Source organism: Protopterus annectens, chromosome 8.part0 (genome assembly GCF_019279795.1).
Source record: "Protopterus annectens isolate FY-2018-M chromosome 8.part0, PAN1.0, whole genome shotgun sequence".
In the NCBI taxonomy this organism is placed as follows: Eukaryota; Metazoa; Chordata; order Ceratodontiformes; family Protopteridae; genus Protopterus; species Protopterus annectens.
In genome coordinates this window covers 699,316,432-699,338,961 of record NC_056741.1, presented here as the reverse complement: position 1 = coordinate 699,338,961, position 22,530 = coordinate 699,316,432, and positions in this window count along the sequence as shown.

Sequence of the window (22,530 nt, the reverse complement as noted above, 5' to 3'; positions counted from 1 at the left end):
GACAGGTTGCAGCCCTAACAGCCTCTACTGCTCCAGCAGGCTGGTCAGAGTTTGATGCATGCCAGACAAGCAGGTAAGTCATGTTGTCAAAGAAGCCATCAGCAGCAGACTGTACAGGGTTTGATACATGCCAGGCAAGCAGGTAAGTCATGTTGTCAAAGAAGCCATCAGCAGTAGGCTGTACAGGGTTTGATACATGCCAGGCAAGCAGGTAAGTCATGTTGTCAAAGAAGCCATCAGCAGCAGGCTGTACAGGGTTTGATACATGCCAGACAAGTAGGTAAGTCAGGCTGACAGAGAAGCCATCAGCAGTAGGCTGTACAGGGTTTGATACATGCCAGACAAGCAGGTAAGTCATGTTGTCAAAGAAGCCATCAGCAGCAGGCTGTACAGGGTTTGATACATGCCAGACAAGCAGGTAAGTCAGGCTGGCAGAGAAGCCATCAGCAGCAGGCTGTACAAGGTTTGATACATGCCAGACAAACAGGTAAGTCAGGCTGACAGAGAAGCCGTCAGCAGTAGGCTGTACAGGGTTTGAAACATGCCAGACAAGCAGGTAAGTCAGGCTGGCAGAGAAGCCATCAGCAGCAGGCTGTACAGGGTTTGATACATGCCAGACAAGCAGGTAAGTCAGGCTGACAGAGAAGCCATCATCAGCAGGCTGTACAGGGTTTGATACATGCCAGACAAGCAAGTAAGTCAGGCTGACAGAGAAGATATCATCCTTCCTTGAGAGGATTTTCTATAGAGTAACTCACTAATCCCAAATTATTTATTTATCTATCGCCATTTGTTTATGGGGAAAGTCTGACTGGGTCCAAAGTACTCATTTTCAGTGAAAGCCCGGGTAGAAAAGCTTCGAGACATACAATGTCATGAAACAGCATATACAATAGTGTAAGTTTACATAATTCTTAATATCCAAGATATACAATAACCTGAAATAAAGCATACTGCAGTGTACGTTTGCATAATTCATAAGTAGGTAGAAGAAAAATAAAAATGCAATATATTCTTTTTTGGATATTGCTTATGAAAAATCAAGAGTATAGAACTAAGTAAGTAAGAAATCTAGAGTACAGATGTGAGTAAGTAAAAGAATTAAAGGAAGAGTTGAAAGAAAATGAAAGAATATCAGGAAAACGGAGACAGGAAGAGTATATGAACAAGTAAGAGGTATCTGGGACTTATAGTAGTAAAAGGAGTTAAAGAAGTATAAAATAAGGATGGTCAGTAAGGTTAGCAGTGGGAGAGGAGTACGTAAGAAAGAAAGGTAGTGTGGAAAGGCAGTAGATAATGGAAGTGAGGTGAGAAATAGTATGGTTAAAGGGATGTGTGCTGGCAAAGTGGACTGAGCAGACATTGAGAGGGTCATAACAAGTGCATGTGCCCATGTCCTGCTCTGGGTAGTAAGATGGTCATGACATTCTCTTTCCTCATTGCCTCCCCAAGTCTGACTTCAGCTCCTTTGAGTCGCAGACTCTGCCATGGCTTAATGGATGATGCTCAGCTCAGTCTCCTCTCCCCCATTCCTTCTTGTTCTGCCCAGCACCCACACCACTAATTCATCTTCAGGGGGCTGAGCTGTAGTCAGAACTGTATCCCTGTATGTTACCTGAGAGACAAGTATCAAATGAGATTTTGCTGAATGCCATACAGCTGAGAGGAAATGGGTGAAAATAAATTTCCAGATGGAGAACATGTTGTGTGGTATTGCAACATCCTCCTTATTTTTGTAAGAAAGTCCATGACTGCATTAATCTACACAGTACAGCTAAGTTAGATTACCCATGATAAAATTTGCTTGTGGTCACTTTTTTGAGCCATGGTTTGATGGATTTTGACAACAATTTGCTCAGTTCAGGGAACTGATTTAAAAAAGTGTGTAAGTACAGGTTATTTATGTCCATAGTTTCATAGGTGGGTACTAGGTTAACTACCAAAAGACCTTTTTAAGCTTAGCCATTACTTCTCATATATAAATGACAGAATAAACTACCCACGGGCATATACTTGTCTTTAGATGGCAGAACATTTACAAGCTGCCTCTGTCCAATACGAGGATAGGTGCGAGTCCAGGAATAAATATTCAATTTCCCATCCATTGGTCCAGGTTATGTTTGAATAAGGTAAGGGAAAAAATGCTTCACATGGATTGGAAAGCACAGACAGTCTTTGCAGTACATATCTGTCCCTCCAGTATGTTCTATCTATGTTACAAATGAGGTTTAGGTCCTTGGACTGGTTATCTCTAATGCTGTTAGACTTGTTGACGTGCAGCAAGTTCCTCATTACTGAATCAGATGATGCCTTATAAGGCAAGCACAGATCACCTCTCACTAGTTTCTAGGAGAATAAGTATAAGATAAGGCTAAGAGGTGGTCTGCATATCTCAGGTAGTTTGCATTTGTATTCTTTTTGCATGGAATCTCTGCGGATGTTTTAGTCATTGCATATACCTGGTAAGATACATGCTATAGGGAGAATTATACTCTATGATTGCTCTAATGACGGCTGAGTACAGGTGAAAAATGACCTCCTTGGACCAGGATGTCATACCCTTGCTAATGAGTTGTGCAATATAGAATGATTTCCTTACAGCAGTAGACGCACAGTAGTCAAAGGCTAGGTCATTGTCTACATATGTTCCAAATACCTAACAACTGGTTCTACTCTTAGGAGTTTATTATTTATATGATAATTCCCATGGGAGGCCAGCTTTCCAAAAGGTACTATTGTACATTTTTTGGCATTCAGTTTTAAACCATGGCTGTGGCATCAATTATCAGTTTGCAACAAACAATCTTGAAGGATATTAGTGTGTTTGGAGGACAATATAATCTTGCTGAGCTTGCAGTCATCTGCAAACTTGGTCAGTCAGAGGCCTTTAACATTAGCTTTAACTTTCAAAAAGTAGATGTCAAAAAGAAGCTTCCTCAGTGCCACCCATTGAGGGACTCCACTGGTGACTGGCCTTTTTGCGGAGGTAGAGTACCCTATCTTGACTTCCTGTGTCCTAAATGTGAGCCAGATGCCCATGCAATGGGTGACACAGGGGTTTACTCCTAGTTTTGTGAGCTTGTCAACAATACCCAAATTAAGTATAACGTCAAATGCCTTAGACAGGTTGAAATAGGCTGAGTGTACTGTTTTTCCCTTGTCCATAGCTTTGATTCATGGGTTCATTCCTATTACTCTTGCTGCCTTTGCAGGCCATTTTAAGACTAGATAACTTCCCTCAAAGGCAGTACTCAAACTTTGTACCCTGTGTCTGTGAGGTAAACACCTTAACCATTATGCCAATCCCCCTTTCTTGAGGAGGTCCATCAGGTTGTGGAGTAATGAACAACCTTTAATTCCAGACAGGTACAACAATGAAAATGAAAACTAAGAGAAAGCATTCTTTTGTTGTAGTGGGCACTGCAAACATAGTAGATGTTAAAATGATCCAGTGAACGTATGGCTTCTGACTTGCAGTGCATACAGTATCAGAAATGGAATCCTCTGTAAGGTAACTTTGTGGGAATTAGAAAAAAACAAAAATGATGCTATTCTTTTGGAGAGCATTTTTCTTGCTGAAAGATTGTGTGTTTCTGCTGTTTATTGTTTTATGCAATACTAGGATCTGCACTGTTGAAAGGAGAGAACAGTAATGCACATACACATAGATGCATGCAAACAAAGTTTCTCAGGTAGTTTATTAGATTTGCTGGTTTCTAGTAACTTGGAGAAATGAGTCAACAATCAATCCGATGTTCAGAAGTGGCAAATTATTTGTAAGCAATTGACAGGGACTATATGACATATTACCAAAAAGATGTGAAGCCATGTATATTAGACAAGTTACTATAAAAGCAACTAAAGTGGCATCATAAATACCAACAAAGACATCTGTATTAATGGAGAATTTGAAAAAATATGTACAGAACTAAGGCACATATAACTGATATTCAGTAGAGAGGTAGCAAATATTCTGAGAATGAACCTGTCTCAGACGATGCCTGGGTACTTTCTGGGGGCTAGGCTTGTAAAGGCTCCAGGGCCATTAGCCTAGTACATACCTATGAACCTATGAACATACCACACTCACACACACACACACACACACACACACACACACACACACACACACACACACACACACACACACACACACACACACACGTATGCAAACACAGATTCACAGACACTCACACATGTTAGTCTCTGGGTCTGTGGCTGGTGTGGTTTAAGTTGCTACTTCCTATCAGGAAAAGCAATATTACTATAACAGGAATGGAATTTTTCAAATAAAGGCAGCCTTAGGGCACAAGGTTGAAATTCTGACATAGCAAGACGTTGAAAAGACTGGGGGGGGGGGGTAGGATTCAATGCTAGCTATATGTCTAGTATCATTGATTCATACCAGGACTATCCTGATAATGTTGTCCTTTTTACTAAGAATTCTGCATCAGTTCATCTCAGTCTCATTAATGCTGGTAAACTAACGGATGAACTCTGAACAAGACTGTGATCAGTGAATGAACCTGCTTCTAAGGGATGCAATGAGCTCATGTTTGCAACATTTGAATGTGTTTCTTCAAATACTAATAAAATTTACAACCTGCATAACTAGATGATGGTTAACATTTTTCTGAAGACAACGGTCTGTTGAATATTTTTTTTAATTTGAATTTCGGTGTATGTGTTATTTTTCTATACATATTTACCTATTTTGCTGTTCTATAGAAAAAAAAACATCTGTGGCTGATTATAAAACTACATGAGAATAACTGCAGAGAAATTGAAACAGAGAAGGATCACAAAGAGAGAGAGAGAGAGAGAGATGAGAATAGCTATTTTTTGATTCCCACCTTAAAGAATTTGAAGGTGAAAGCCAAGGATGATCCAGATTCTCCAGAGCCATGGGATTATGTACACCAGAACTATGGGTTATCATAAAGAGAGTAGACTCTTTAATGGGGGGGGGGGGGCAGAGACAGAAGTGCTACAGCAGTAGCATACTGAAGAGCCTAACATGATCAAGCCCCGTCATGATAGACACTGGTATTCAGTATCTGCACCAGTTTACATGAAAAATTAATGGGTGATCTCATGCTAGTCCTTCTCTGTGAGGCTTGGTCCATCACTTCAGTGGATGAGGTGCTGCTGCGATAGCAGTTATTCCCTACCCATGTTAAGGAATTCTCAGCTGTGCTACAGAATTTAGGGGCATGCTGTCTGCTAAACCAGGTGTGCCAAACTGGAAAAAGCACCATGTGGACACAAGCATCCACTGACCAATCACACAGGCTCATCCTAGGGTTACTGAGCAAGCCAAGCAAACTATATCAGAGGAATTATAGCAGATGTTAAACCCGGAAAGTAATCCAGTAATCTAGCAGCCCTAGTTCTCACAAGTAGTTCTGGTGCCAAAAGAGAAAAATAGGAGAACCAGCTTCTGTATAGAAAACACCAAGGTAAATTGTCGTGTAGAGTCATATGCTTACTAGTGCCCCGAGTAAATGAATCCTTAGAGAAGTTGGGGAAGTAAGTATCTAGCTACTACTGACTTGACTGGGGGGGGGGGGTACTGTCAAGTGCCCTTGATATTTGCAAGGGAGAGGTCAACCTTTTACCCCTATTTATTCCATGAATTTGCAAAATGTCCTTTGGGATGAATATATTTCAACAGCTTAATAGAAACTGGCAGGCCACCATCAAGGCAAGGCCTGGTGACTGTGCTTCTACTTATATGGATGATATTGCCATCTACAGTCACTCTTGGCAGGAATATGATCAACATGTAAGGAAAGTGAAGACCAGACTGTAAAGGGCAGGATTAATTAATAAAACAAAAGATGTCAGCTGGGAATGGTAGAAGTATCTTAGCTTATTCTCTTAGATGGGAATGGCAAGATCCAGCTACAGCCTGCCGAGGTAGAAGCAATTCAATCATGGCCTAATCGCATCACCAAAAAGCAGGTAAGGTCATTCATCGTGACATCAGGGTATTTTGGGAGTCTTCACTCGATGTATTACAACAGCCACTCACTCATCTTAACAACTTTAGTGGAAAGAATCAATCAAATAAACTTATTTCTAGCCTGTGACTAAGTATTTCAAAAGCTTAAGAAGGCCTTGAGTGAGCCCAATGCACTCGCCAGTTCTGATTATATTCAGGCGTCCACAGTACAGGTTGATGTTTCCAGCTACACTATGGGACTTTATAAAGCCAGGTCTCTCAACAGGGTGATATGTTTCTAGCAATTTATTGCAGCTATGGACCGGCTGAGGGAGAAATCACATGCAGACATGGAAGAGAATGCTTGGAGATGGTGTGGGTCTTCTGAAGAATTTAAACCCGTGCATATGTTAGAAAAGTTATGGTTCTTACAGTCAATCACTATCAATTAAAATTTTCAAAGGCCAGTGGGAAGAAGATTTAACTGCTGATTTTGAGACTGGGATTATAGGCCTCCAACGTGATTCTTGAGCACAAAGAATAGTGTCAGCAATGCAAACACAGATAACTATTGAGAATAAGGACTCAGGTCATGAAAAGGCATAGACCTTCAATTCGAGTTATGTTTCTTGGTGGTGACCCAAGAACAATTATCTGAAAAGGGAAAATGAAATGAGAAAAATCTGTGCAGCAAAGATGCTGAGAATGAAACTGTTTTCACACAGATGCAAGCAAACATGTACACACACACACACACACACACACACACACACACACACACACACACACACACACACACACACACACACACATCTTACGCTGCAGTTAGGGTTGCATAAGCTGTTACTTCCTATTACAGTAGAAGTATTGCCATAAAAGCATAGGTATTTTCTAGTTAAAGACAGCTAAGCTGCACTGAAACAGCCTTCCATAAACTAGCCATTGCCTTATAGAATTTTATCCCACTGGGCATAAGTTACTATCTAATTGTTTCTTCTTTCAAACATACCTTATAAGAACATTTAAAGCATAAAAAAATGTGAACTTTTGTCATTATGCCTCCTCTTACATTCAGTCATTATCTTCCTTCGTAGAGCAGAGCCTGCTGTCACTACATCTCACCTCGATACTGCAGGAGCTCTGCCACAGGGCCATACTTCTACAAGTGTATTGAGAAATTTGTCATTGTATAATAGTGTGCAGTCATTACATCTGACCTCGATGCTGCTGGAGCTCTGCCACAAGGTCATACTCCCACAAGTTTACTGAGAACTTTGTCATTGCATAATGTAGGCACATTTATCATGAAGAACCTTGCTCTGTATTAACTTTCATTACAAAAATACATGCCTGCTCTGTGATTGAAAGTCTCTGTGAAATAATCCATGCACTCTAATTACCTCTTACTAAGTTGGTCACTGTCTCCTTTTTCTTGAATAGTAGGCTATACTAGATATGCCAGTTATTTATCCTCAGAAAATGACAGAAAACTTGTTTTACTTTGTACCTCTTTGTTAATTGCTTTGTACTGACTGTAAACTGATTGCTCTCAGTTATAATCTGACCTACCCTTCTAGCCTATATAGATACTGTAAATAAAGCTAGAGATAGTGGCAAACTGGTCTCTTCCTTATTGCTAGACTTGTTTAAAGCCTTTGACACAGTTTGTCACAGCAAACTTCTACTTCAAATCTCCTCACTAGGATTCTCTTAGTCCACCCTTCTGTGGTTCAAAAGCTACCTGTCCAATAGGTATCAGTCAGTAAAATGACACTCCAATCTCTCCTTACCTGCCAGTGACCACTGGTGTACCACAAGGCTCTATCCTTAGTCGCCTCCTCTTTAATATTTTCAGCAACACCCTCTATATATCCACACAACAGGCCACCCTAATACAATACACAGATAATTCCACTCTCATTTGCATATCTGACAACATGGTACACCTCCAAAAAATTACTCAGGAAGCTTTAACAGCCCCTGAAACATAGCTTTGAAACTCACAACTCATGCTCAACCCAAAAGAGACCAAACTACAACTTTTTTCCCCAAATCCCTCTCTCATGAAAAAACAAACTTTAAAGTTCTCTCTCTTCATATTATAACCACTGAAGTCACTTCTCATAGCAAATTATTAAGGGTGATAGTGGTTGATAAGCTTACATTTGATGTACATATACAAAATTGCGTAAGAAAAACTCATCAAAAACTAGGGATGCTTTACAGAGCCAGAAGCTTTCTCACTGGCACAACTAAAACTACACTTGCCATTACTTATCTCCTCCCCACACATTTATGGCACTACCATCCTTACTAACCTCCAGGCTTTACAAAAATTAAAACGTAAACAATGCTATAACAAAGTTGCTAAATTTGCACCAAATACCTCTTTCAGAACCCAGTACTGTATAGCACTAAAAATACTTAATTGGTTAGAATTGCCTCATCAACTAACATATACACAGCTTGTTACCACCTATAAAATTAGCCAGCATCCAGCTACCAGTCCAGCACAAAAAAAATTCTACACAACTATGTTTCCAGTCAGTCATTGTGATCTAGTGACCAAAAACTCCTGTCTGTCTGCAAACATATCAAATCTGCTGGGCATTGTCTGTACCCATACAAGGTTGCTAAGGCTTGGACCTCCTTACCTGTGTACAGCAGGTCAATACCCTCATTTCATCTTTCAAAACTACTCCAAAAGACTTTCTAGCTAAAATCTGTCTCTGTTCTTACTCAAAACAAGTATAAACTATATCCCTAAATGTGAACAAGTACCTTTACATTCCTTATACCTCCTTACTCTCCCTTATTCATTTACTTCCTTACTTCTATACATTTTTCTTCCCTGACTTTCTCTCTAAATATACCATAAGCATGTATTTCACTCACTTCATATTGCAATTCCTGTTTGTATTAAACTAACTAACTTGACCTTTAATTTTTCTACAAACTATCTAAAACTTCTATAAATATTAAATGATTGTCATATAACTTGCATCAGTTTTTAACCAATGTTTTATACTATTTCTAATTTGTTATAATTATTTAAACTGCAGATGTTTTTGAAGATTGTAAAATTAATGATCTTAAAATGCCCTCCCGCCCCCGGTGGTCCCACCTTTATTGCACTCAAACTCCTCCCATCTTTCTAATAGCCAACCACAGCACTAACCCAACACTACCTCCTCCATCTTCCCACTACTATCACACCTCCTCAACTAACATGTACAAGCATATCTTTCTTATGCTCACTGCATGCACTCTCCTTGCATATCTTACATCCTACCAAAGCTCCATCATTCCCCCACTCAGCCACTACCACTGTACTACTACTCACACCACTCATGTCTCACCCACACTCAGCTCCCCTCCCACCAGCTCAAGAACCATCCCTATACACCCCCCACATACTCTACCATCTATATTACTCAAACATAAAGCATCCCTACAACTTAACATAGTAACCCTCCCACCATACCTATTACCCACAGAGCACAATCATAAAGTTTCCCTTATAAACAAACACATTCAAAAACTGAGAAAACTAATAATCTCATGCTTATAAAAACTAGCCCTAAGTGGAGACATCCACCCCAATCCTGGCCCTACCATCTCCAACCCCAATCTTCATAATCAGACTAGAAACCACAACTTCTCCCATATTACAGCCAATAGAAAGCCAAGTGACTTCCTTCTACTATGCCAAAATATTAGAAGTATATCCAACAAAGTCCATGAACTCCATGCCACCATAGACTTGTACTTCCCAGATATAGTCATCCTGACATAAACCTGGCTAAAACCTCACATTACCAGTGAGCAAATACTCCCTACAGGTTACGGCATACTAAGAGTAGACCGGCTAAACAAAAAAGGAGGTGGTGTAGCTATAATATTTAAACAGCATCTAAACATCCAAATCTTAAAATCATCAGCTCCACAAATAGGCAATGAAGAAATAATATATACCAACCTCAAGATTAACCAAAACAAAACCATCAACATAATTGGATGCTACTTCCCACCTGGCCAAAACGTCCCTCCCCAGGAAAACCTCCTCAGCTGGTCTACCCACCATCTCCCCCAAGAAACTATCATCTTAGGTGATTTCAATATTGACTGGCAATCCTGTTCTGGCAACAATCCAACCCATCATGTACACCTTCATGGCTTCACTCAGCTAGTCCAGTCACCAACCAGGATAAATAAAAACTCCACCAAGCACACTACCCTGAATTGGATACTAGTCAGTAAGAGCCCCCAGTCATATATAACAGGCTGCTTATCAGATAGCCTCAGTGATCACTCCCCAACATTCCTACTCAAAAAATACCTATACCAAGCTACACCTGTCATCTACCATCAAATACATAAAAAACTAAACTTTAACCCACTCACATTCATCTCATCCCTCAAAGAATGTAACTGGCATCCTCTAAATTACCTCAGTCTAGATGATGCAGTTGAATTTTTTAATACTACCTTCCTGAACATCCTTAATTACCATGCCCCCATAAGATTCTCCAGAACCAAAGCACAGCCCTCCCCATAGCTACAGAAAACCCCCTCAGCTAGACAGAAATTCCTAGAACTACGCAATAGAGTCAAAAAGCTAATAAAACAGGACAAATCCCAATACTACCAGTCTGCCCTAGTCTCCTCACAACACAGCCCCAAACAATTCTGGTCCTCCATAAACTCCATCCTCCACCCAGGTAAAGTCAGTACCCCTCCTCCTAACATCCCTCACTCCTCAGAAAATATTGCTACCTCATTCAACACACACTTCACCCAAACCATACTATCACTAGCTAAACAACACCACCCCCCTCCCCTCCAACCCACACCTTCAGCTAGTAATCTCCCCACTGCCTTCTCTTTTTTCTCCTGTACCTACCTCCAACATAAAAAACTCTTAACTAAACTTAAACCCACCAAATTAGCAGCAGACAGCCTCCCAAGTGAATACCTACAAATCGCAGCTGATGCTCTGGCCTACCCAGTATCCATCTTGATTAACCGATCTCTGCCAGAAAGTTACGTTCTCACACTGTGGAAGGTATCACATATAATTCCCCTCCACAGAACTAACCAATTACCGTCCCATAGCTATTCTCTCTCCACTCTCCAAAATACTAGAGAGATGCATACACTCTCAGGTCTCAGACTACCTCCTTACTAACAACCTCCTTTCCAATACTCAGCATGGTTTCTGACCAAACCATAGCACCACCACTGCCTTACTCTCCTTTACTAACACTATCCTTCAGCATAAAAACAATGGCTATCTCTCCTCTTCTACTTTCCTAGACCTATCTAAAGCATTTGACATGGTCCCACACAAACAACTTATCTCTGTCCTCAATAACCTATCCTTCTCACAATCGGTCACCAACTGGTTTCAGAGTTACCTGTCTGACCGCCAACAATCCGTTGTATGGCAGAATGACATATCTCCCCAACTACCTGTCTCCATAGGGGTTCCCCAAGGATCCATCCTTGGACCCCTATTCTTCTCTGTTTATACCAATAATCTAGCATCTGCCACCAAACATGGCACACTCATACAATATGCAGATGACTCGACCATCATCTGCTCAGCCCAGTCCCTACCAAAACTGCAAAAAGTCACACAGGAAGACTTTTCCTCTGTTGAAACATGGTTATCCAATGCCCGATTAATACTCAACCCAAACAAAACTAAACTACTCATCTTCCAACCCACCAAACATACTCAAAACAACTCTCACTTTAACATCACGGCAAAAGACAACACCACTATATACCCAACTGAACACACCAAATTGCTAGGAGTGGAAATAGACAATAAACTAAAATTTGATATTCACATATCCATGACTATAAAAAAAGTCCACAAAAACTAGGAGCGTTATACAGAAATAAGCAATTTCTCACCAAAGCAGCAAAGATTTCAATAGCAAATTCCCACCTTATCTCCACCCTACTTTATGCCTCTCCAATATATACCAACCTAAGGCAATGTGATCTAAACAAGCTAGAGACCTGCTACAACAAAATCGCCAAATTCACCGGGCATCCTACCGTAGTCACCACTGTCTCTCACTTGCTGAACTGGGCTGGCTTGAACTCCCTCACCTCCTTCAGTGGTATCAACTCTCACTCACCCACAAACTAGTAAACCATCCACTAAATGTCCCATCCCTCCAGAATCTACTCCAACCCTATCGCACCACCAGACCACTAAGATCCAGCATCAAAAATCACTTGCAGATCACTAAAGCCAATAACTCTGCTGGTGAAGCACTATTCTCTTGCACCATAGCCAAATTATGGAACTCACTCCCACCCACAATTATCTCCATACCATCATGCACCCACTTCAAAACTTTACTAAAAGCGCAACTAAAACATGCTGGCTATGCCCTTGCAACTCCCACTCTAATATCATCCACCCCATCCAACCACTACCTTTCTTTCCACTCCACTAACTACCTTGATTATAGCAAGCTCAGATGCTCATAAGCCAGTACTTATTATACAGCACGAACTTCTTCTTCTTGTAACATTTGTTAATGTCTGGTATGCACTTCACAGATAAAGATTCTAGTTGTCTACTGATGTACTATGTTCTTCATCTGTAAATATGTTGTAAGTAATTGCTATGTAAATTGTTATTCACTATGTAATCCAATGTATATACTGTCTGTTTATTTTAACTGTGGAGCTTTTCTCCCCGGGCCTCCGCTGAAAATGGGCCTACGTCCAGTCGGACACTCCCGGTCAACAAATTTAAATAAATAAATAAATAAAATAATAAATAAATAAAATGTTTTGTAATAATTTGGAGCTTTTCACCCCAGGCCTCTGCTGAAAATGTGCTTCTACCCAGTTAGACTTTCCCGCTAGTCAAATGTCAATAAATAAATAATCCACCAATGTCCATACGTATCAATCACAGCTAGTTTTACTATGTACACCTTACATGTCTGATTTTGATAAAACTGCTCACAGTAAAGTATTTCAAATTGCTTTACACAAACACAAGCTAGTTTTATATAGTTAGCAGTAGCCAACCAGTTTAAAGACATTTTTCAGGTCAGTGAATATCAGTATGTAGTCTTTTGTCGATCTATGAGAAGACAGAGGCATATTAAGTGTATACTGGGCACAGCGCAGTAGTCATACTATGGACCCCCACACACTTTTTTAGGACCATACATAAATGCACATATTCTTTTTGATTCACCTCTCTGATAGACGATAGTCTACCAAATTGTTTTAAACCACATTTACTGTTTAATAAATACTGTATTATTTAGAAAAGCAAAATGTATTTGAGTGTGTTCTAAGTATGTGCTCTTGAACATTTTTCAGCAAGAAGTGAAAGAAAATTTGTGACCCAATAATAATGAAATTACTAATTTTGAAACATTTAAAACATAAACATTTGAAATGCTGTCATTATAATCTACCAATGTCTATACTAATCGAGTAAAGCCAGTTTGACTATTTACACTTCACATGTCTGATCGTTATAAAAATGGGCACAGTAAAGACTTTCAAATTGCTTTACACATTCACATTACAGATTCTAACAATTCCATGATAGAACCTGTACTGAACACTAAGCTACTTGAGGTTACAGTCAATAATAACATGAGATTTGATAGGCACTTGTCTCTAATCATAAAAAAGTCCATATTAAACCAGGATCACTTTATAGAATTAAACCTTTCCTTATCAGCTCCACAAGACAATCTATTGAAAGGACTCATCTACTCTCGACTCTTCTTTATGCCTCTCCTATTTTTACCAGCTTGAAGAAAATAGATCTAACAAAATTAGATGCTTGTTACAATAAGATTGCAAGATTTGCTACCAACTCATCATATAGATGCCATCACTGCACTGCCTTACATCAAGTAAATGGGCTTGAGTTACCTAATTACCTAACTCTCACCCAACTTATAATGGCGCATGGCATAAAATACCAGCCTGCCAAGTGTCTAGCACTCTGTAATCTACTTCAGCCACAATCTAACAGAAGACATCTGATCTTCTGACAAACTTCTACTGCGAGTTACAAAAGCTAACAATCACTATGGAGATGCTCTTTACTCTAATTGAATTTCCATGATTTGGAACGTAAAAACATGCTGGCCACTACCAGTTTCTCACAGTTTAAAATAGTACTGAAGGGGCTACTCAGGATAAGAAACCAATAGTGATGATGGGTTCCAAGAAGTCTGGAGATTATCGACCTATGACTTCAATTAGACAGAATACTAGGATTAATGTGATGTTGAAATACACCAATGATATTAATGCAATCAAAGAGATAGTGAATAAACATTGGAATATCTTGACTGTAGTAGATGAGACCAGAATAATAGTAGGTGACAGACCAGGATTTGTGTTCCGAACCGCTGATAATTTGAAAATGATGTTTTCATTCAATTTACAAAAGAGTATAAACATGAGAGAGGTAAACCATATGGTCCCTGGGACATATCCATGTGAGAAATGTAGTATGTGTAGATATATTACGGACCAACAAGAATATATACATCCACATGGACATTTTAAATATACACCTAGGATGAGAACCAGTTGTGATACTAGCAATTTGATATATATGGCTAATTGTGACCTATGCCCAGCCTTTTACATTGGCCTTACAAAAAGGAAGTTGAGACAACGTATATATAATCACACATATGATATCAGGAAACAGCATGAGCTAAATGCCCTAGCCAAGCATATTAACTCGAATCCCACACATCATTTTAGATTCAGAGTCCTACAAACTTTACACATTAGTCCCAGGATGGGTGATAATAATAATGCCCTAGCGAAACTAGAAATGCAATGGATTCTTAGATCAGGGGCACACAGAGACCCTGGGATCAATAACTACACAACAGTGAAACCATTTATAGAATAGATGAATGAATCAGACATGACCCTTTAGAATTGATTTTCAAAATAATCTACTCTTTAAATATACTATATACTGATTATATCTACTAATATTATAAATTTAAGCCTAGTAGGAACTATGGAAGATATACTCCTAGATGCTGGACAGTAGGGCCATGAATGCTACCTAACGAAAATGAATAGTGAATGAAATTAATGCTAATCATGATAACTGATGTTTTAGCTCTATATATTTTTTAACCTTGGTTTATAGGAAAGGGCTATAATAGCCATATATGTGTGTTTTATATTTACATGTAATCTTTGTAATGAATGTCTATTTGATATGATGACAAGTCAAAGTTGAGTTGAAAACAGAGACATAGAAGTTAATAATAACTATGTAGATGGAAGTCCAAATTTTATGGGCTTTTCAGCCTATTGTTAATTCAGTTCATCATGATTTGTTATTTCATTTTACACAATTTAATGTGTTTTCCATTTCTATTTGTCGATAATTGGTACTATCTATGAAAGATGCGTTTTATTTAAGGTATTGAGGGGTTAATATGTAGATATTATTTCTACTATATATAGGGTGTATATAAATTTGTATACATATAGTTTTTAGGTAGAGGAATATTTGATGTAAGATGCATGTTAGCAGTGAGTTTGATATTTAGGATGTATATGTCTGTTAAGATCTAGCTTATAATATATAGCATAGAAAATATGGCACTGTTTAGATTTGGATCCTACTTTTTATTTAAAAATTTTTTAACTATGTACATGAAAAGTTTGTAATGATAGGATGATTAGATATAAATATGGTAGGAGTCAGGAGATGGATCGTGTTTTGTACATAAGAGGTCCATCTTTACTATCGTTTTTTATTATTCTTTATTATTTGTTATATGTTTTTTATTTTGCATCTATGTACATGATTTTGATGCTAGTTTCATAGGGGAGATAAAATGAAAGCATAGCATTATTTTGGAAAACTTCCTGAGTAATGGATTGATCGTAGCCCAATTGGTGGATGTTAAATCGAATTAATATACTGAGAAAGGAATATTCAAGGCACGCGTTTTAATAGCGTAGTGCTTAACAAAAGGAGGATATGTTTTGTCTTCACTTATTTGTAATAAGTAGTATAAGGAGGAAGATGCTGCTTGCTTTTGATCTTCGTAAGCATTAAAATGCTCTCATCATGATATATATGAAAAATGTATGAATTATGGCATGCGAATATGAGGTTGTTTCTGTTTTTGCATTCAGATATGTGGATACTACTAGTCGCATCAGGGAGGGAAGTAAAATGAACAGCATTAAATCATGAATATAAGAGAATTCTTTAGCTAATGGGTTAATTATGGTTTAACAGCATAATTGTTTTAACGGTTTCAATGATTGTTAATAATGAGATGTATATAAGTAACTAGGTTAGATGTTTTGAATTGTATCTGAAGAAGCATGCAAGACGCATGTGAAAGCGCTTATACATCCTTTTATCGAGTGGAATAAAGAACGCATTTTTTAGAAGATTTCATTGTTCTCGTGGTGTGTCCTGGAAGATTAGTTTTGTGAGTTTAAAATACTTCTGAAGTTCCATCTATCTAATTCTTGGCTCTGCTCTTGTCTAACTTCTGGATGATTATCATTTTCCTCTTGTTTATTCTTCTGGCTGTCATTCAGCTGTCTTTAGTTATTTACATGCAGATCTTGTCTATCTTTCTCAGCAGATGTTATGTCTACATTATATATGTTTAACTCTTCTCACCTATAATCTCACCACAAGTTTTATCGTACTTTCTCTTTCTAGAAACTCTGTCCTGTTTTTTCCTTCACTCTCACTTTAATTACCTCATTGTTACTAAATTATTCACCACCAACTTGCATAGTGTTTTGCTTATTAGTAATTGCTGATATAGTCACATCCTCATTTATTCATGATTAGATAGTGTTTTACACATGAAACAATGGTTTATTCCTACTGTTTTATATACCAGTTATGCTCTTTTATATATTTTTATGTATGGCATTGTATATATATCATGTATAATTTGTTTTCATCTGTTTATGTCACTGTTGAGTAAGTTTACAACCTATGTCACTTTTGTAAATTGTATCTTTTGGGGCATTTCCCCCAGGCCTCCACTGAAAATGGGCCTGTGCCCAGTCAGGCTATTCCTGTAAGCAAACATCAAATAAATAAATAAATAAATAAATAAATACTAAATAAAGGCAAGCTGGTCTTGTAAACTTAGACAAATGACTGTTTTACTTGATCCTGACAGCAAGATCAGTCATTTTTTTATCCAGAAACAATTTCCATATCCAAGTATAACCACATTGCTGAGTTTATGTACCTCAGATATTTGACTGTGGTAAAAATAAAAACACTAGTAGTAGTAACATAGTTTGATTTCTTTCATACAAAAATAGTACTAAATGCTGCAGTAATGTATTCTGAATTTGTTTCACACAAACATACAGAAGCGTGAGTAAAGTATTCCAACATACTTCTCATCAACGAACATTAGTTTTGCAAAGCTAGATTGGCTGTTTAAAATGCACATATGAAAACAGGAAAGTTACATTCATCCTAAGACAACCCCCCCACACTCAATCCCAGCAGTTGTCAGGAGTTTTCTGTTTCCTCCACTGTAGTGTGATCTCGGAGTTGGTATATTTAAGTGGGGGGGGGGCAAAGCCCCTCACCTCATTGTGTCTGTCGGTTTGTCTTGTTTTTTGTTGGCCCAGCAATTTTTTTTCCTTCAGAAAAAAAATCGCTTTTGTGGCCATTCAACATTTTAGGTATTTCAGTGTACATGTGTCGACATAAGGGCATTCAATGAACAGCCCTGTTGACATGGTAGTATAGACCCAATATAACTATGTCCACCTCAGGTGTCTGATTTTGATAAAAAAATGGCCCACAGTTATGTATTTCAGATTTCTTGTGCATAAGTACATAATATCCATAATGAAGTATTCCAACTTACTTTCCATGAATGCACACTAGGCCTGCAAAGACAGACAAAATAATATTTAAAATGAGCAGGAGGCAAGAGGGTAAATAACTTACACCCACAGACAGGTCACGCTCCCAACATCCCCTAACATTTATAACAACTTTGCTACTGGAGTACACTTTAGACATGCGATTGTGATAACAATAATGATCACAGTAATCTATTTCAAATTTGTTTCACACAAATGCATAGTATCTAGTGTAGCCACAATAAAGTATTTAATTTGACATTCACATAACTGTACACTTGTCTCGCAAAACCAGATAGCTTAAATAAACAGATGACAAGAGGGATTATCACCTACAGACATTCCCCACTCCCATCAAGCAGTTACAGCTATGTCATTGATTATGTGCACCCTAGATGTCTAATTGTGACAAAAATAATAGTCATATGATAACTATATTTCAACTTTGTTTCATGCAGACAGTAGTCATGGTAAAATGTTGCAAATTGCTTCACAAAAATCATATTAGTTCTGCAAATAAGGAGAAAGTAGCACTCATTTTCATCCACAGACAGTCACAGTACCCAGTAATGAAAGTGACTTTATTGTGTTTGGATATCTCAGACAACAGCCACACACTGTATTTCAGTTCAGTTTTACAAAACACACAGCTGCTCACCAGCCAGCCCCCACAGCAAACTACTGTTACCCATCACTCTCATCTTTCTTAGCACAAGAATCAGGGACCAAACCAGAACATGATGAGGGGCAAAGACCCCAAAATAGGGACATATTTTAAATATTGTTCTTATGTATACTTTGACAGTGGCCAAAATAGTAAGTTTTGCATTAGCATGCATTTTTTCTGAAGAATATGAAGTCTGAAATTCAAAAATATTTCATTATTTAGTGACTGTAGACAGAACACTCTTTTCAGCAATAATCAGAAATCACATGGGTGGTTAAGTGAATTGCATAAAGTGTTTCAGATTTTAAGTGTTGTAGCATTGCTGGACATTTCCTGATTAAATGCATCTTATAAAATGCTACTAGTTGAAAAGAGGTTACCAGTTTAATTATCCCATCCCCAACCCCACACCATACACACACACACACACACACACACACACACACACACACACACACACACACACACACACACACACACCAAAATGTGCTAGTCTTAGGTATAGTATTTAATCTGCTAATGTTATTTTGCATTTGACTATGTAGGAAGTCAATATCAAGAAATTGAAATGAATGATTAACCAACACATAAACATATACATGCACACACAGACATTGCCATTGCCCTTACTTAACATTTCTCACACTCCCTATCCAGTGTCCAATTATAGGTAGTAGTTTTCACTTGGCGGGCTGGGGCTACCAATATTACGTATGGAAATATATAACAAGGCATATTATCAAGTATAAAAAGGCATATATAAAATACCAAGTTAAATAAATGATATAAGATAGTTTAGTTGAATACTTATGTTCCTTTACTCTTCCTTATCTGCCTTAAAATTTGTATTTCTGTCTTGAAATAGCAGTAAAATATCTGATACACCTTACATAATATTATATTTTGAAGAAAAGTTGATCCCCTAACTGCAGGCACTCTGATCTTTTAAGCCATTTGCTGCACCTATGAGACAACTTGACATCCACGTGGAAAGGAGGAAAGAAACAAACCTGCAGAAACCATACCTCTGAACTGTCCCTGATTTTCCACAATGTCCCCAGTTTTGCATCATAGTCTTATCCTGTCCTCATAAACTTTTTTTATTTTCTCATAAATCACTGAAGATTATAGTCAATCAATAATGTCAGCCATTAAGGTCCCATACTTATCACTCAGAAAATGTGTGTTGATGCAAAGCCTGATGTTGTATTACATTTTTGAATAAATTAAGAGTAATATTTTAAACAGTTTTATGGTTTTGGCCCTTTGTCCCCCCCCCCGTTTTACCTTTATCCCTGATACTTGAAAAAAAAAGTTGAGAGCTATGAACTGAAGGGTGCACTATTCTTCTGGTAGAAGCACTGAAAGGAAGCACTGATCTGTACCAGGATATTAGATGTGAGAGCAGGACAGGAAGTCAGATCACTCTGGGAAGTGGAAGCTTATGGCTTGGTATGCTTGCCTTTTATTCATCATCTAATTGTACCACAAGAATTCCAATGATTATATCGGGTTGCCTGCAAGGATTATATACAGAAAAAATGTTAGCTCACTCTGTGGCAGCTCCTGCTCTTTTTGACTGCCACAAGAATCACATCCTAATCTATGAAACCAGTACTCATTTATTTACTGCATAATATTCATGTGTGTTCTGCTCTGGCAAGGAGCAGAAATTCAAGAATAAATTGGTTATCACCTCTGTATTGTTGCAACACCTTCCAACAGGAGATCATTGGGCTATTCATCTAGTCATTTTTTTACTTAAAAAATAATAAAATAAATAGAAAAATGTCCCACATCACCCCTGTTCAAAGCAGCTGCAGCTAGGATACCCTGCTTCTCTTTTGTTCAAGGCCTTCCCTGAAACTGTTGGCACTGGGAAGCCACCTGAATCAACCCTGTTATAATCCACTATTAATTAAACTGACACAAATAGCTGACAAAGTGGGAGCCCACATTTGGTATCACCTTTAGAGGTGCTTTGTCAGACATTTTAGTAAAAGAAATGCCTGGCTTATGACAGTTTGTGTCAGATTATGTAAACAATGTCAGTTAGATGTTTCACTAAATGCAAGTTTCTTATCTGATTCTCTTTCTCATAGATTTTTTGCACAACTTGAAGAGAAGAGAAAGACACTGGAAAATGCAAAATATATGTTGTACTCTTCTATCCCCAAAGATTCCAAAACTATTTATCCAAATCTTACATGTTTTACAGGAAGCAGATGAGTCAATAACAGCATTGTGAAAATGGTAGTATCAAAGTAGCAGCAAGCTTAGAAACTAAAATAGTAATAATTCCAATAGCAAAAACCAGGTCAGTAAGAAAAGTATTTCAATAACAATCAGTATCAACCCACTGTCATTGATACAATTCCTCAACACCTTACCATTAAGAGGAAGGATTACTCATTCTACAATAAAGCAGCTTGAAATCATATAGGCAATGGATGAGCAATGTTGTGTCAACACTTAGCAACATAAACTTTCAAACAACTCTTGTTTCAAAGTCTCTCTTTTCCAGTGCAAGAAATTAAGTAACCAGGACATTAGAACATTAAACAGTTTTGTGTACATGTATCTGTGTTTGGGTGTTTGACCAAGAAAATTTGGTTTTATTCCTGAATCGTCTAGTTCCTAAAAGGAATACCAGAGTTGGTCTTTGATCTCTCAAAGCTTGAAAAAGCCATAAAACTCAAAAATGTTCAAAATGTTGACGTTTCATATACTACCACCTATCACCTTTCAGGATGATTACTTGGCAATTTATTTATCTAAATATTTCCATCAAACAGACATAGTAATATTTTCTCTAGGTTTGAAGTGACAGGTAGCCACTATTGGTCTACTTTTTGACATTTGAATTTTCATTTACAATCTGAGTATTTTAAACATGTCTGGCATTAGTCTTTGCTCACCTGAGACTAACTGGAATACATAGCTGATCTTATCTGTAGGTTTACCTCATTTAAGCTAGCTCCCTTTAGACCCTTTACCTGGTACTTTGAATATTTCTGTTATGGTTACAATGTTTGGGTATCCTGCTCAGCTATCAGACACCATATCGGATCCCTTCTCACTGGAAGAGGCTTTTAGGATTTATTTTAGACATAAAGTCTTTCAAAATATCTTTACCTCAGGATAGAGTACAGCTGATGATAGATGTTTTTCTAAATATTTTACAACAGGAATCACTGCGTGTAAGAATGTTTTTAAAGGGTCTGGGCTGTGTTTTTCTAAATATTTTACAACATTAATCACAGGGCATAAGAATGTTTAAAGGCTCTGGGATATATGTATTCTTCCATCCTTGTGATCTCCCATGTTAAATTATAGATGAATAAATATAATGGGATTTCAAGAACCTATGTAACTAGACTTTCTAGCCTTTAAAATTAAATGATGTTTGGTTTTCAGTTTTTGTGAAGAAACTTCTGCTAGCAATAACAGCAGGTCTCGGTCAACTAAGAGCTCTCCTTCTTATCCCCAAACCCATATTAAAAGCTTATCAATGATTCTTTGCTGCTCATTGCCAACAATGTGATAAAGATATGACTAATACTCAGAACCAATCGCAAAATATTGATATGGAATACAGCAACTGACATTCAAAATAAAAACATTGGTAAAGTATTTTCACAGAAAGACTTTGCATCACCCATATGGGAAGCTGCATCATCATCATTATCAACCACCTTTTTTCCCCATTTTCTACATGGGATTGGGGTGTCACATCAACTGTTAACATCTTCTTCATCACTCATGCTTGACTGTCACAGGTCTTCCCTTATACAATCCTACCACCTCTTGAATGGTGATAAATGCAATAAGACTTTTATCAGGGAGGTTATGTTTCACTCCATCAACAGCAGGTAGCAGTGTAGTCTCCTTCAAGATGTAGTTATGCAAAGAATTTATGAGTATGTAATTTGGGAACCCCATAAGCAAATTTTTCAAACATTAATCAATGGGCAACTGGTCTAGAGGTACAAAAGACTTTGCTCTCGCT